Below are 13,914 nucleotides of genomic sequence, written 5' to 3'. Positions count from 1 at the left end.
GTTCAACTGTGTCAGCAAGTTTGTGGATGACACCAGGACTGGGAGCACAGTGGACAGTGCGGGATTGCTGTGGGATCCTTCACAGCTGGAAAAATAGGCGGAATAATAGCAGATGCAATTTGATCCAGACCACTGTGAGGTGTTGCATGTCGAGAGGACAAAGCGGGACAGGAGTAACACGGTGAGTGATAGAGCACTGAGGAGCGTGGCAGAATTGAGAGGTCTGCAAACGAAAATCCATAATTCCTTGAAAGTGGTATCACAGGTAAATAGGGTCTTAAAGAGAGCTTTTGGCACATTGGCCTTCATAAATAAAAGGAGTTGGGATATTACGTTAAAGTTATATAAGTCATTGGTGAGGAGAATTTGGAAAATTGTGTGGAGTTTGCATCACCTACTTACAAGAAAGATATCAATAAGATTGAAAGAGTGCAGAGAAAATTTACCAGGGTATTGCCAAGATTGGAGGACCTGAGTTATAGGGAAAGGTTGGATTGGAAATTTATTCCCTAAAGCATAGGAGGATGTGGTAGGCTTGATAGAGGTGCAGTAAATTATAGAGTAAATGCAAGCAAACTTTTTCCACTGAGTTTGGGTGGGACTAGAACTAGAGGTTGTGGGTTAAGAGAGAAAAGTGAAATGTTTCAGTGGAACATGAGGGGGAACTTCTTCACTCGGAGGGCCGTGAGAGTGTGGAATGAGCTTCCAGGGAACTGGTAGACTCTGGTTGGATTACAACATTTAAGAATGATTTGGATAGGTAGAGTGGCATGCAAAAGTTTGGGCACCCCCAGTCAAAATTTCTATTACTGTGAATAGTTAAGTGAGTAGAAGATGAACTGATCTCCAAAAGTCATAAGGTTAAAGATGAAATATTCTTTTCAACATTTTGAGCAAGATTAGTGCATTATTTTTGTTTTGTACAATTTTGGAGTGAAAAGAAGGAAAGGAGCACCATGCAAAAGTTTGGGAACCTCAAGAGATTTGAGCTCTCAGATAACTTTTACTAAGGTCTCAGACCTTAATGAACTTGTTAGGGCTATGGCTTGTTCACAGTCATCGTTAGGAAAGGCCAGGTGATGCAAATTTCAAAGCTTTATAAATACCCTGACTCCTCAAACCTTGTCCCAACAATCAACAGCCATGGGCTCCTCTAAGTAGCTGCCTAGCACTCTGAAAATTAAAATAAATGATGCCCACAAAGCAGGAGAAGGCTATAAAAAGATAGCAAAGCATTTTCAGATAACTGTCGGAAGACCAAGAAAACTTTCCGAGAGAACTGCTCGTAGGATTGCTAGAAAGGCAAATCAAAACCCCCGTTTGACTGCAAAAGACCTTCAGGAAGATTTAGCAGACTCTGGAGTGGTGGTGCACTGTTCTACTGTACAGCGACACCCACACAAATATGACCTTCATGGAAGAGTCATCAGAAGAAAACCTTTCCTGCATCCTCATCACAAAATTCAGTGTCAGAAGTTTGCAAAGGAACAAACAAATCTGATGCATTTTGGAAATAAGTCCTGTGGACTGAGAGAACTTATTGACCGCAATGAGCAAAGGTATATTTGGAGAAAAAAGGGTGCAGAATTTAATGAAAAACACACCTCTCCAACTGTTAAGCACAGGGGTGGATCGAACATGCTTTGGGCTTGTGTTGCAGCCAGTGACACAGGGAACACTTCACTGGTAGAGTGAAGAATGAATTCAATTAAAAACCAGCAAATTCTGGAGGCCAGCATCACACCGTCTGTAAAAAAATGAAGGTGAAAAAAGGATGGCTTCTACAACAGGATAATCATCCCAAACACGCCTCAAAATCCACAGTGGACTACCTCAAGAGGCACAAGCTGAAAGTCTTGCCATGGCCTTAACAGTCCCCGACCTAAACATCAGCGAAAATATGTGGATCAACCTCAAAAGAGCAGTGCATGCAAGATGGCCCAAGAATCTCACAGAATTAGAAGCGTTTTGCAAGGAAGAATGGGCGAAAATCCCCCAAACAAGAATTGAAAGACTCTCAGCTGGCTACAGAAAGTGTTTAAAAGCTGTGATACTTGCCAAAGGGGGTGTTACTAAGTACTGACCATGCAGGGTGCCCAAACTTTTGCTTCGGGCCCTTTTCCTTTTTTGTTATTTTGAAACTATAAAAGATGGAAATAAAAAAGAAATCTTACTTAAAATATTAAAGAAATGTGTCATCTTTAACATTATCCATTTTGGAAATCAGGTCATCTTTTACTCACTTAGCTATTCACAGTAACAGAAATTTTGACAAGGGGTGCACAAAATTTTGCATGCCACTGTATAAACATGCCAGTCTATAAGGATGGGAGGGGTATGGGTGTGTGAGGATGGGAGGGGTATGGGTGTGTGAGGATGGGAGGGGTATGGGTGTGTGAGGAAGGGTGGGGTATGGGTCTGTGAGAATGGGAGGGGTATAGGTGTGTAAGGATGGGAGGGGTATGTGTGTGTGAGTATGGGAGGGGTATGGGTGTACAAGGCTGGGAGGGGTATGGGTGTGTGAGAATGGGAGGGGTATGGGTGTGTGAGGATGGGAGGGGTATAGGTGTGTAAGGATGGGAGGGGTATGGGTGTACGAGGATGGGAGGGGTATTAGTGTACGAGGATGGGAGGGGTATGGGTGTGTGAGGATGGGACGAGTATGGGTCTGTGAGGATTGGAGGGTTATGGGCGTATGAGGATGGGAGGGGTACGAGGATGGGAGGGGTATGGGTGCGTGTGGATGGGAGGGGTATGGGTGTACGAGGATGGGACGGGTATGGGTGTACAAGCATGGGTGGGGTATGGGTGTACTAGGATGGGACGGCTATGGGTGTGTAAGAATGGGAGGGGTAGGGTGTATGAGGATTGGAGGGGTATGGGTGTAGGAGAATGGGAGGGGTATGGGTTTGTGAGGATGGCAGGGTTATGGGTGTAGGAGGATGGGAGGGTTATGGGTGTGTGGGGATGGGAGGGGTATGGCTCTGTGCAAATGAGAGGTGTATGAGTGTGTGCGAATGGGAGGTGTATGGGTGTACGAGGATGGGAGGGGTATGGGTGTACGAGGATGGGAGGGGTATGGGTGTACGAGGATGGGAGTGGTATGGGTGTGTGAGGATGGGAGGGGTATGGGTGTGTGAGGATTGGAGGGGTATGGGTGTACGACGATGGGAGTGGTATGGGTGTGTGAGGATTGGAGGGGTATGGGTGTACGAGGATGGGAGTGGTATGGATGTACGAGGATGGGTCGGGTATGCTTACAGGAGGATGGGAGGGCTATGGGTGTGTCAGGTGGGAGGGATATGCGAGTGTGAGGATGGGAGGGGTATGAGTGTGTGAGGATGGGAGGGGTATGGGTGTGTGGGGATCGGAGGGGTTTGGGTGTACGAAGATGGGAGGTGTATGGTTGTGTGAGGATGGGAGGGGTATGGGTGTGTGAGGATGGGAGGGGTATGGGTGTACGAGGATGGGACAGGAATGGCCGTAGAAGTATGGGAGGGGTATGGGTGTGTCAGGATGGGAAGGGTATGGGATTGTGAGGATGGGAGGGGTATGGGTGTGTATGGATGGGAGGGGTATGTGTGTGTGAATATGGGAGGGGTATGGATATATGACAGTGGGAGGGGTATGGGTGCACGAGGATGGGAGGGGTATAGGTGTACGAGGATGGGAGGGGTATGGGTGTGGGAGGATGGGAGGGGTATGGGTGTGTGAGGATGGGACGGGTATGGGTGTGTGAGGATGGGACGGGTATGGGTGTGTGAGGATGGGAGGGGTATGGGTGTACGAGGATGGGAGGGGTATGGGTGTGTGAGGATGGGAGGGGTATGGGTGTGGGAGGATGGGAGGGGTATGGGTGTGTGAGGATGGGAGGGGTATGGGTGTACGAGGATGGGATGGGTATGGGTGTGTGAGGATGGGTGGTATGGGTGTGTGGGGATCAGAGGGGTTGGGTGTACGAAGATGGGAGGTGTATGGTTTACGAGGATGGGAGGGGTATGGGAGTACGAGGATGGGAAGGGTATGGGAGTACGAGGATGGGAGGGGTATAGGTGCACGAGGATGGGAGGGGTAAGCGTGTGTGAGGATGGGAGGAGTATGGGTGTGTGAGGATGGGAGGGGTATGTGTGTGTGAGGATGGGAGGGGTATGGATGTGTGACTGTGCGAGAAGTATGGGTGTACGAGAATGGGAGAGGTATGGGTGTACGAGGATGGGAGGGGTCTGGGTGTACGAGAATGGGAGGGGTATGGGAGGGGTATGGGTGTACGAGGATGGGAGGGGTATGGGTCTGTGAGGATGGGAGGGGTATGGGTGTGTGAGGATGGGAGGAGTATGGGTGTGTGAGGTTGGGAGGGATAAGCGTGTGTGAGGATGGGAGGAGTATGGGTGTGTGAGGATGGGAGGAGTATGGGTGTGTGAGGATGGGAGGGATAGGGGTGTGTGAGGATGGGAGGAGTATGGGTGTGTGAGGATGGGAGGGATAGGGGTGTGTGAGGATGAGAGGGATATGGGTATACGAGGATGGGAGGGGTATGGGTGTGTGAGGATGAGAGGGGTATGGGTGTGAGAGGATGGGAGGGGTATGGGTCTGTGAGGATGGGAGGAGTATGGGTGTGTGAGGATGGGAGGGGTATGGGTGTGTGGGGATCGGAGGGGTATGGGTCTGTGAGAATGGGAGGGGTATGGGTGTGTGAGGATGGGAGGGGTATGGGTGTGTGAGGATGGGAGGAGTATGGGTGTGTGAGGATGGGAGGGGAATGGGTGTGTGAGGATGAGAGGGATATGGGTATACGAGGATGGGAGGGGTATGGGTGTGTGAGGATGAGAGGGGTATGGGTGTGAGAGGATGGGAGGGGTATGGGTGTGTGAGGATGGGAGGGTATGGGTCTGTGAGGATGGGAGAGGTATGGGTGTGTGAGGATGGGAGAGGTATGGGTCTGTGAGGGTGGGAGAGGTATGGGTGTGTGAGGATGGGAGCGGTATGGGAGTCTGAGGGTGGGAGGGGTATGGGTGTACGATGATCAGAGGGGTATGGGTGTGAGAGGATGGGAGAGGTATGGGTCTGTGAGGATGGGAGAGGTATGGGTCTGTGAGGATGGGAGCAGTATGGGAGTCTGAGGATGGGAGCGGTATGGGAGTCTGAGGATGGGAGGGGTATGGGTGTACGATGATCAGAGGGGTATGGGTGTGTGAGGATGGGAGGGGTATGGGTGTACGATGATCAGAGGGGTATGGGTGTGTGAGAATGGGAGGGGTACGGATATGTGAGGATGGGAGGGGTATGGGTGTGTGAGGATGGGAGGGGTATGGGTGTACAAGGATGGGACGGGTATGGGTGTGTGAGGATGGGAGGGGTATGGGTGTACAAGGATGGGAGGGGTATGGGTGTGTGAGGATGGGAGGGGTATGGGTGTGTGAGGATGGGAGGGGTATGGGTGTGTGAGGATGGGAGGGCTATGGGTGTGTGAGGATGGGAGGGATATGCGAGTGTGAGGATGGGAGGGGTATGGGTGTGTGAGGATGGGAGGGTTATGGGTGTGTGAAGATGAGAGGGGTATGGGTGTGGGAGGATGGGAGGGGTATTAGTGTGTGAGAATGGGAGGTGTATGGGTGTACGACGATGGGAGGGGTATGGGTGTGTGAGGATGGGAGGGGTATGGGTGTACGACGATGGGAGGGGTATGGGTGTGTGAGGATAGGAGGGGTATGGGTGTGTGAGTATGGGAGGGGTATGGATATGTGAGGGTGGGAGAAGTATGGGTGCGCGAGGATGGGAGGGTAATGGGTGTGTGAGGATGGGAGGGGTATGGGTGTGTGAGGATAGGAGGGGTATGGGTGTGTGAGGATAGGAGGGGTATGGGTGTGTGAGTATGGGAGGGGTATGGATATGTGAGGGTGGGAGAAGTATGGGTGTGTGAGGATGGGAGGGTAATGGGTGTTTGAGGATGGGAGGGGTGTGGGAGTGTAAGGATGGGAAGGGTATGGGTCTGTGAGGATGGGAGGGGTATGGGTGTACGAGAGAGGGAGTGGTATTGCTGTGTGAGGATGGGAGGAGTATGGGTCTGTGAGGATGGGAGGGGTATAGGAGTGTGAGGATGGGACGGGTATGGGTGTACGACGATGGGAGGGGTATGGGTGTGTGAGGATGGGACGAGTATGGGTCTGTGAGGATTGGAGGGTTAAGGGCGTATGAGGATGGGAGGGGTATGGGGGTACGAGGATGGGAGGGGTATGGGTGTGTGAGGATGGGAGGGGTATGGGTGTACGAGGATGGGACAGGAATGGCCGTAGAAGGATGGGAGGGGTATGGGTGTGTCAGGATGGGAAGGGTATGGGATTGTGAGGATGGGAGGGGTATGGGTGTGTATGGATGGGAGGGGTATGTGTGTGTGAATACGGGAGGGGTATGGATATGTGACAGTGGGAGGGGTATGGGTGCACGAGAATGGGAGGGGTATGGGTGTGTGAGGATGGGAGGATTATGGGAGTGTGAGGATGGGAGGGGTGTATGGAATGGGTAAGCTTGTACGAGGATGGGAGGGATATGGGTGTACGAGGATGGGAGGGGTATGGGTGTACAAGGATGGGAGGGGTAAGCGTGTGTGAGGATGGGAGGGGTATGGGTGTCTGAGGATGGGAGGGGTATGGGTGTGTGAGGATGGGAGGGGTATGGGTGTACGAGGATGGGAGGGGTATGGGTGTGTGAGGATGGGAGGGGTATGGGTGTACGAGGATGGGAGTGGTATGGGTGTGTGAGGATGGGTGGTATGGGTGTGTGAGGATGGGAGGGGTATTAGTGTGTGAGAATGGGAGGTGTATGGGTGTACGAGGATGGGAGGGGTATGGGTGTACGACGATGGGAGGGGTATGGGTGTGTGAGGATGGGAGGGGTATGGGTGTGTGAGGATGGGAGGGGTATGGGTGTGTGAGGATGGGAGGGGTATGGGTGTGTGAGGATTGGAGGGGTATGGGTGTACGAGGATGGGAGTGGTATGGATGTACGAGGATGGGTCGGGTATGCTTACAGGAGGATGGGAGGGCTATGGGTGTGTGAGGATGGGAGGGGTATGCGTGTGTGAGGATGGGAGGGGTATGGGTGTGTGAGGATGGGAGGGGTATGGGTGTGTGAGGATGGGAGGGGTATGGCTGTGTGAGGATGGGAGGAGTATGGGAGTACGAGGATGGGAGGGGTGTGGGAGTGTGAGGATGGGAGGGGTATGAGTGTGTGAGGATGGGAGGGGTATGGGTGTACGAGGATGGGAGGGGTGTGGGAGTGTGAGGATGGGAAGGGTGTGGGTCTGTGAGGATGGGAGGGGTATGGGTGTACGAGAGAGGGAGTGGTATTGGTGTGTGAGGATGGGACGAGTATGGTGTACGAGGATGTGAGGGGTATGGGTGTACGAGGATGGGAGGGGTATGGGAATACGAGGATGGGGTCTATGGGTTTGAAAGGATGGGAGCGGTATGGCTGTGTGAGAATGGGAGGGGTATGGGTGTGTGAGGATGGGAGGGGTATGGCTGTGTGAGAATGGGAGGGGTATGGGTGTGTGAGGATGGGAGGTGTATGGGTGTGTGAGGATGGGACGGGTATGGGTCTGTGAGGATGGGAGGGGTATGGGTGTACGAGAGAGGGAGTGGTATGGGAATACGAGGATGGGGTCTATGGGTTTGAAAGGATGGGAGCGGTATGGCTGTGTGAGAATGGGAGGGGTATGGGTGTGTAAGGATGGGAGGGGTATGGGTGTACAAGGATGGGAGGGGTATAGGAGTGTGAGGATGGGAGGGGTATGGGTGAACGATGATCAGAGGGGTATGGGTGTGAGAGGATGGGAGAGGTATGGGTGTGTGAGGATGGGTGCGGTATGGGAGTCTGTGGATGGGAGGGTATGGGTGTACGATGATCAGAGGGGTTGGGTGTGAGAGGATGGGAGAGGTATGGGTGTGTGAGGATGGGAGGGGTATGCGTGTGTGAAGATGGGAGGGGTATGAGGATGGGAGGGGTATGGGTGTGTGAGGATGGGAGGGTTATGGGTGTGTGAAGATGAGAGGGGTATGGGTGTGGGAGGATGGGAGGGGTATTAGTGTGTGAGAATGGGAGGTGTATGGGTGTACGACGATGGGAGAGGTATGGGTGTGTGAGGATGGGAGGGGTATGGGTGTACGAGAGAGGGAGTGGTATGGGTGTGTGAGGATGGGACGGGTATGGGTGTATGAGAGTGGGAGTGGTATTGGTGTGTGAGGATGGGAGGAGTATGGGTCTGTGAGGATGGGATGGGTATGGGTGTACGAGAGTGGGAGTGGTATTGGTGTACGAGGATGTGAGGGGTATGGGTGTGTGAGGATGGGAGGGGTATGGGTCTGTAAGGATGCGAGGGTTATGGGTGTGTGACGATGGGAGGGGTATGGGTGTGTGAGGGTGGGAGAAGTATGGGTGCACGAGGATGGGAGGGTAATGGGTGTTTGAGGATGGGAGGGGTGTGGGAGTGTGAGGATGGGACGGGTATGGGTCTGTCAGGATGGGAGGGGTATGGGTGTACGAGAGAGGGAGTGGTATTGGTGTGTGAGGATGGGACGAGTATGGTGTACGAGGATGTGAGGGGTATCGGTGTACGAGGATGGGAGGGGTATGGGAATATGAGGATGGGGTCTATGGGTTTGAAAGGATGGGAGCAGTATGGCTGTGTGAGAATGGGAGGGGTATGGGTGTGTGAGGATGGGAGGGGTATGGGTGTACAAGGATGGGAGGGGTATGGGTGTACAAGGATGGGAGGGGTATGGCTGTGAGAGGATGGGAGGGGTATGGGTGTGTGAGGATGGGAGGGGTATGGGTGTGTGAGAATGGGAGGGGTATGGGTGTGTGAGGATGGGAGGGGTATGGGTGTGTGAGAATGGGAGGGGTATGGGTGTGTGAGGATGGGAGGGGTATGGGTGTGTGAGGATAGGTGGCATATGGGTGTGTGAGGATGGGAGGGGTATTAGTGTGTGAGAATGGGAGGTGTATGGGTGTACGACGATGGGAGGGGTATGGGTGTGTGAGGATGGGAGGGGTATGGGTGTGTGAGAATGGGAGGGGTATGGGTGTGTGAGGATGGGAGGGGTATGGGTGTGTGAGGATGGGAGAAGTATGGGTGTACGACGATGGGAGGGGTATGGCCGTGTGAGGATGGGAGGGGTATGGGTGTACGAGGATGGGAGGGGTATGGGTGTGTGAGGATGGGAGGGGTATGGGTGTGTAAGGACGGGAAGGGTATGGGTGTGTGAGAATGGGAGGGGTATGGGTGTGTGAGGATGGGAGGGGTATGGGTCTGTAAGGACGGGAAGGGTATGGGTGTGTGAGGATGGGAGGGGTATGGGAGTGTAAGGACGGGAAGGGTATGGGTGTACAAGGATGGGAGGGGTATGTGTGTGTGAGTACGGGAGGGGTATGGATGTGTGAGGATGGGAGGGGTATGGGTGTGTGACGATGGGAGGGGTATGGGTGTGTGAGGGTGGGAGAAGTATGGGTGCACGAGGATGGGAGGGTAATGGGTGTTTGAGGATGGGAGGGGTGTGGGAGTGTAAGGATGGGAAGGGTATGGGTCTGTGAGGATGGGAGGGGTATGGGTGTGTGAGGATGGGAGGGGTATGGGAGTGTGAGGATGGGAGGGGTATGGGTGTGTGAGGATGGGAGGGGTATGGGTGTACGAGGATGGGAGGGGTATGGATGTGTGAGGATGGGAGGGGTATGGGTGTGTGACGATGGGAGGGGTATGGGTGTGTGAGGATGGGAGGGGTATGGGTGTTTGAGGATGGGAGGGGTGTGGGAGTGTAAGGATGGGAAGGGTATGGGTCTGTGAGGATGGGAGGGGTATGGGAGTACGAGAGAGGGAGTGGTATTGGTGTGTGAGGATGGGAGGGGTATGGGTGTAGGAGGTTGGGAGGGGTATGGGTGTACAAGGATGGGAGGGTTATAGGAGTGTGAGGATGGGACGGGTATGGGTGTGTGAGGATGGGAGGGTAATGGGTGTTTGAGGATGGGAGGGGTGTGGGAGTGTAAGGATGGGAAGGGTGTGGGTCTGTGAGGATGGGACGGGTATGGGTGTACGAGGATGGGAGGGGTATTGGAGTGTGAGGATGGGACGGGTATGGGTGTACGAGGATGTGAGGGGTATGGGTGTACGAGGATGGGAGGGGTGTGGGAGTGTGAGAATGGGAGGGGTATGGGTGTGTGAGGATGGGAGGGGTATGGGTGTGTGAGGATGGGAGGGGTATGGGAGTGTGAGGATGGGACGAGTATGGTGTACGAGGATGTGAGGGGTATGGGTGTACGAGGATGGGAGGGGTATGGGTGTACGAGGATGGGAGGGGTATGGGAATACGAGGATGGGGTCTATGGGTTTGAAAGGATGGGAGCGGTATGGCTGTGTGAGAATGGGAGGGGTATGGGTGTGTAAGGATGGGAGGGGTATGGGTGTACAAGGATGGGTGGGGTATGGGTGTGTGAGGATGGGAGGGGTAGGGTATACAAGGATGGGAGGAGTATGGGTACGTGAGGATGGGAGGTGTATGGGTGTGTGAGGATGGGACGGGTATGGGTCTGTGAGGATGGGAGGGGTATGGGTGTACGAGAGAGGGAGTGGTATTGGTGTGTGAGGATGGGACGAGTATGGTGTACGAGGATGTGAGGGGTATGGGTGTACGAGGATGGGAGGGGTATGGGAATACGAGGATGGGGTCTATGGGTTTGAAAGGATGGGAGGGGTATGGTTGTGTGAAGATGGGAAGGGTATGGGTCTGTAAGGATGGGAGGGGTATGGGTGTGTAAGGATGGGAGGGGTATGGGTCTGTAAGGATGCGAGGGTTATGGGTGTGGGAGGATGGGAGGGGTATTAGTGTGTGAGGATGGGAGGGGTATGGGTGTGTGAGGATGGGAGGGTTATGGGTGTGTGAGAATGGGAGGGGTATGTGTGTGCGAGTATGGGAGGGGTATGGCTGTGTGAGAATGGGAGGGGTATGGGTGTGTGAGGATGGGAGGGGTATGGGTGTGTGAGGATGGGAGGGGTATGGGTGTACAAGGATGGGAGGGGTATGTGTGTGTGAGTACGGGAGGGGTATGGATGTGTGAGGATGGGAGGGGTATGGGTGTGTGACGATGGGAGGGGTATGGATGTGTGAGGGTGGGAGAAGTATGGGTGTACGAGGATGGGAGGGTAATGGGTGTTTGAGGATGGGAGGGGTGTGGGAGTGTAAGGATGGGAAGGGTGTGGGTGTGTGAGGATGGGAGGGGTATGGGTGTACGAGGATGGGAGGGGTATGGGTGTGTGAGGATGGGAGGGGTATGTGTGTGTGAGGATGGGAGGAGTATGGGAGTCTGAGGATGGGAGCGGTATGGGAGTCTGAGGATGGGAGGGGTATGGGTGTACGATGATCAGAGGGGTATGGGTGTGTGAGGATGGGAGGGGTATGGGTGTGTGAGGATGGGAGGGGTATGGGTGTGTGAGGATGGGAGGGGTATGGGTGTGTGAGGATGGGAGGGGTATGGGTGTGTGAGAATGGGAGGGGTATGGGTCTGTAAGGATGGGAAGGGTGTGGGTGTGTGAGGATGGGAGGGGTATGGGTGTACGAGGATGGGAGGAGTATGGGTACGTGAGGATGGGAGGTGTATGAGAGTGTGAGGATGGGAGGGGTATGGGTGTGTGAGGATGGGAGGGGTATGGGTGTTCGAGGGTGGGAGGGGTATTGCTGTGTGAGGATGGGAGGGGTATGGGTGTGTGAGGGTGAGAGGGATATGCGAGTGTGAGGATGGGAGGGGTATGGGTGTGTGACGATGGGAGGGGTATGGGTGTGTGAGGGTGGGAGAAGTATGGGTGCACGAGGATGGGAGGGTAATGGGTGTTTGAGGATGGGAGGGGTGTGGGAGTGTAAGGATGGGAAGGGTATGGGTCTGTGAGGATGGGAGGGGTATGGGAGTGTGAGGATGGGAGGGGTATGGGTGTACGAGGATGGGAGGGGTATGGATGTGTGAGGATGGGAGGGGTATGGGTGTGTGACGATGGGAGGGGTATGGGTGTGTGAGGATGGGAGGGGTATGGGTGTTTGAGGATGGGAGGGGTGTGGGAGTGTAAGGATGGGAAGGGTATGGGTCTGTGAGGATGGGAGGGGTATGGGTGTGTGAGGATGGGAGGGGTATGGGTGTGTGAGGATGGGAGGAGTATGGGTGTACGAGGATGGGAGGGGTATGGGTGTTTGAGGATGGGAGGGGTGTGGGAGTGTAAGGATGGGAAGGGTATGGGTCTGTGAGGATGGGAGGGGTATGGGAGTACGAGAGAGGGAGTGGTATTGGTGTGTGAGGATGGGAGGGGTATGGGTGTAGGAGGTTGGGAGGGGTATGGGTGTACAAGGATGGGAGGGTTATAGGAGTGTGAGGATGGGACGGGTATGGGTGTGTGAGGATGGGAGGGTAATGGGTGTTTGAGGATGGGAGGGGTGTGGGAGTGTAAGGATGGGAAGGGTGTGGGTCTGTGAGGATGGGACGGGTATGGGTGTACGAGGATGGGAGGGGTATTGGAGTGTGAGGATGGGACGGGTATGGGTGTACGAGGATGTGAGGGGTATGGGTGTGTGAGGATGGGAGGGGTATGGGTGTACGAGGATGGGAGGGGTGTGGGAGTGTGAGAATGGGAGGGGTATGGGTGTGTGAGGATGGGAGGGGTATGGGTGTGTGAGGATGGGAGGGGTATGGGAGTGTGAGGATGGGACGAGTATGGTGTACGAGGATGTGAGGGGTATGGGTGTACGAGGATGGGAGGGGTATGGGTGTACGAGGATGGGAGGGGTATGGGAATACGAGGATGGGGTCTATGGGTTTGAAAGGATGGGAGCGGTATGGCTGTGTGAGAATGGGAGGGGTATGGGTGTGTAAGGATGGGAGGGGTATGGGTGTACAAGGATGGGTGGGGTATGGGTGTGTGAGGATGGGAGGGGTATGGGTGTACGAGGATGGGAGGTGTATGGGTGTGTGAGAATGGGAGGTGTATGGGTGTACGAGGATGGGAGGTGTATGGGTGCGCGAGGATGGGAGGGGTATGGGTGTACGAGGATGGGAGGGGTGTGGGAGTGTGAGGATGGGAAGGGTGTGGGTCTGTGAGGATGGGAGGGGTATGGGTGTACGAGAGAGGGAGTGGTATTGGTGTGTGAGGATGGGACGAGTATGGTGTACGAGGATGTGAGGGGTATGGGTGTACGAGGATGGGAGGGGTATGGGTGTACGAGGATGGGAGGGGTATGGGAATACGAGGATGGGGTCTATGGGTTTGAAAGGATGGGAGGGGTATGGTTGTGTGAAGATGGGAAGGGTATGGGTGTATGAGGATGGGAGGGGTATGGGTGTGTAAGGATGGGAGGGGTATGGGTCTGTAAGGATGCGAGGGTTATGGGTGTGGGAGGATGGGAGGGGTATTAGTGTGTGAGGATGGGAGGGGTATGGGTGTGTGAGGATGGGAGGGTTATGGGTGTGTGAGAATGGGAGGGGTATGTGTGTGCGAGTATGGGAGGGGTATGGCTGTGTGAGAATGGGAGGGGTATGGGTGTGTGAGGATGGGAGGGGTATGGGTGTGTGAGGATGGGAGGGGTATGGGTGTACGAGGATGGGAGGGGTATGGGTGTGTGAGGATGGGAGGGGTATGGGTGTACAAGGATGGGAGGGGTATGTGTGTGTGAGTACGGGAGGGGTATGGATGTGTGAGGATGGGAGGGGTATGGGTGTGTGACGATGGGAGGGGTATGGATGTGTGAGGGTGGGAGAAGTATGGGTGTACGAGGATGGGAGGGTAATGGGTGTTTGAGGATGGGAGGGGTGTGGGAGTGTAAGGATGGGAAGGGTGTGGGTGTGTGAGGATGGGAGGGGTATGGGTGTACGAGGATGGGAGGGGTA

General features: G+C 54.4%; 1 protein-coding gene across 1 annotated transcript in view; it reads left to right on the top strand.

The window, feature by feature from the left end:
• LOC140211457 (uncharacterized) overlaps positions 1–13,914 on the top strand; it is a 52,734-nt gene that overhangs the window by 23,682 nt on the left and 15,138 nt on the right. The window lies entirely within an intron of this gene.

Source organism: Mobula birostris, chromosome 17 (assembly GCF_030028105.1).
Source record: "Mobula birostris isolate sMobBir1 chromosome 17, sMobBir1.hap1, whole genome shotgun sequence".
NCBI lineage: Eukaryota > Metazoa > Chordata > Chondrichthyes > Myliobatiformes > Myliobatidae > Mobula > Mobula birostris.
Note: the sequence above shows the minus strand (reverse complement) of the source record. Positions and strands in the feature narration are given on the sequence as shown.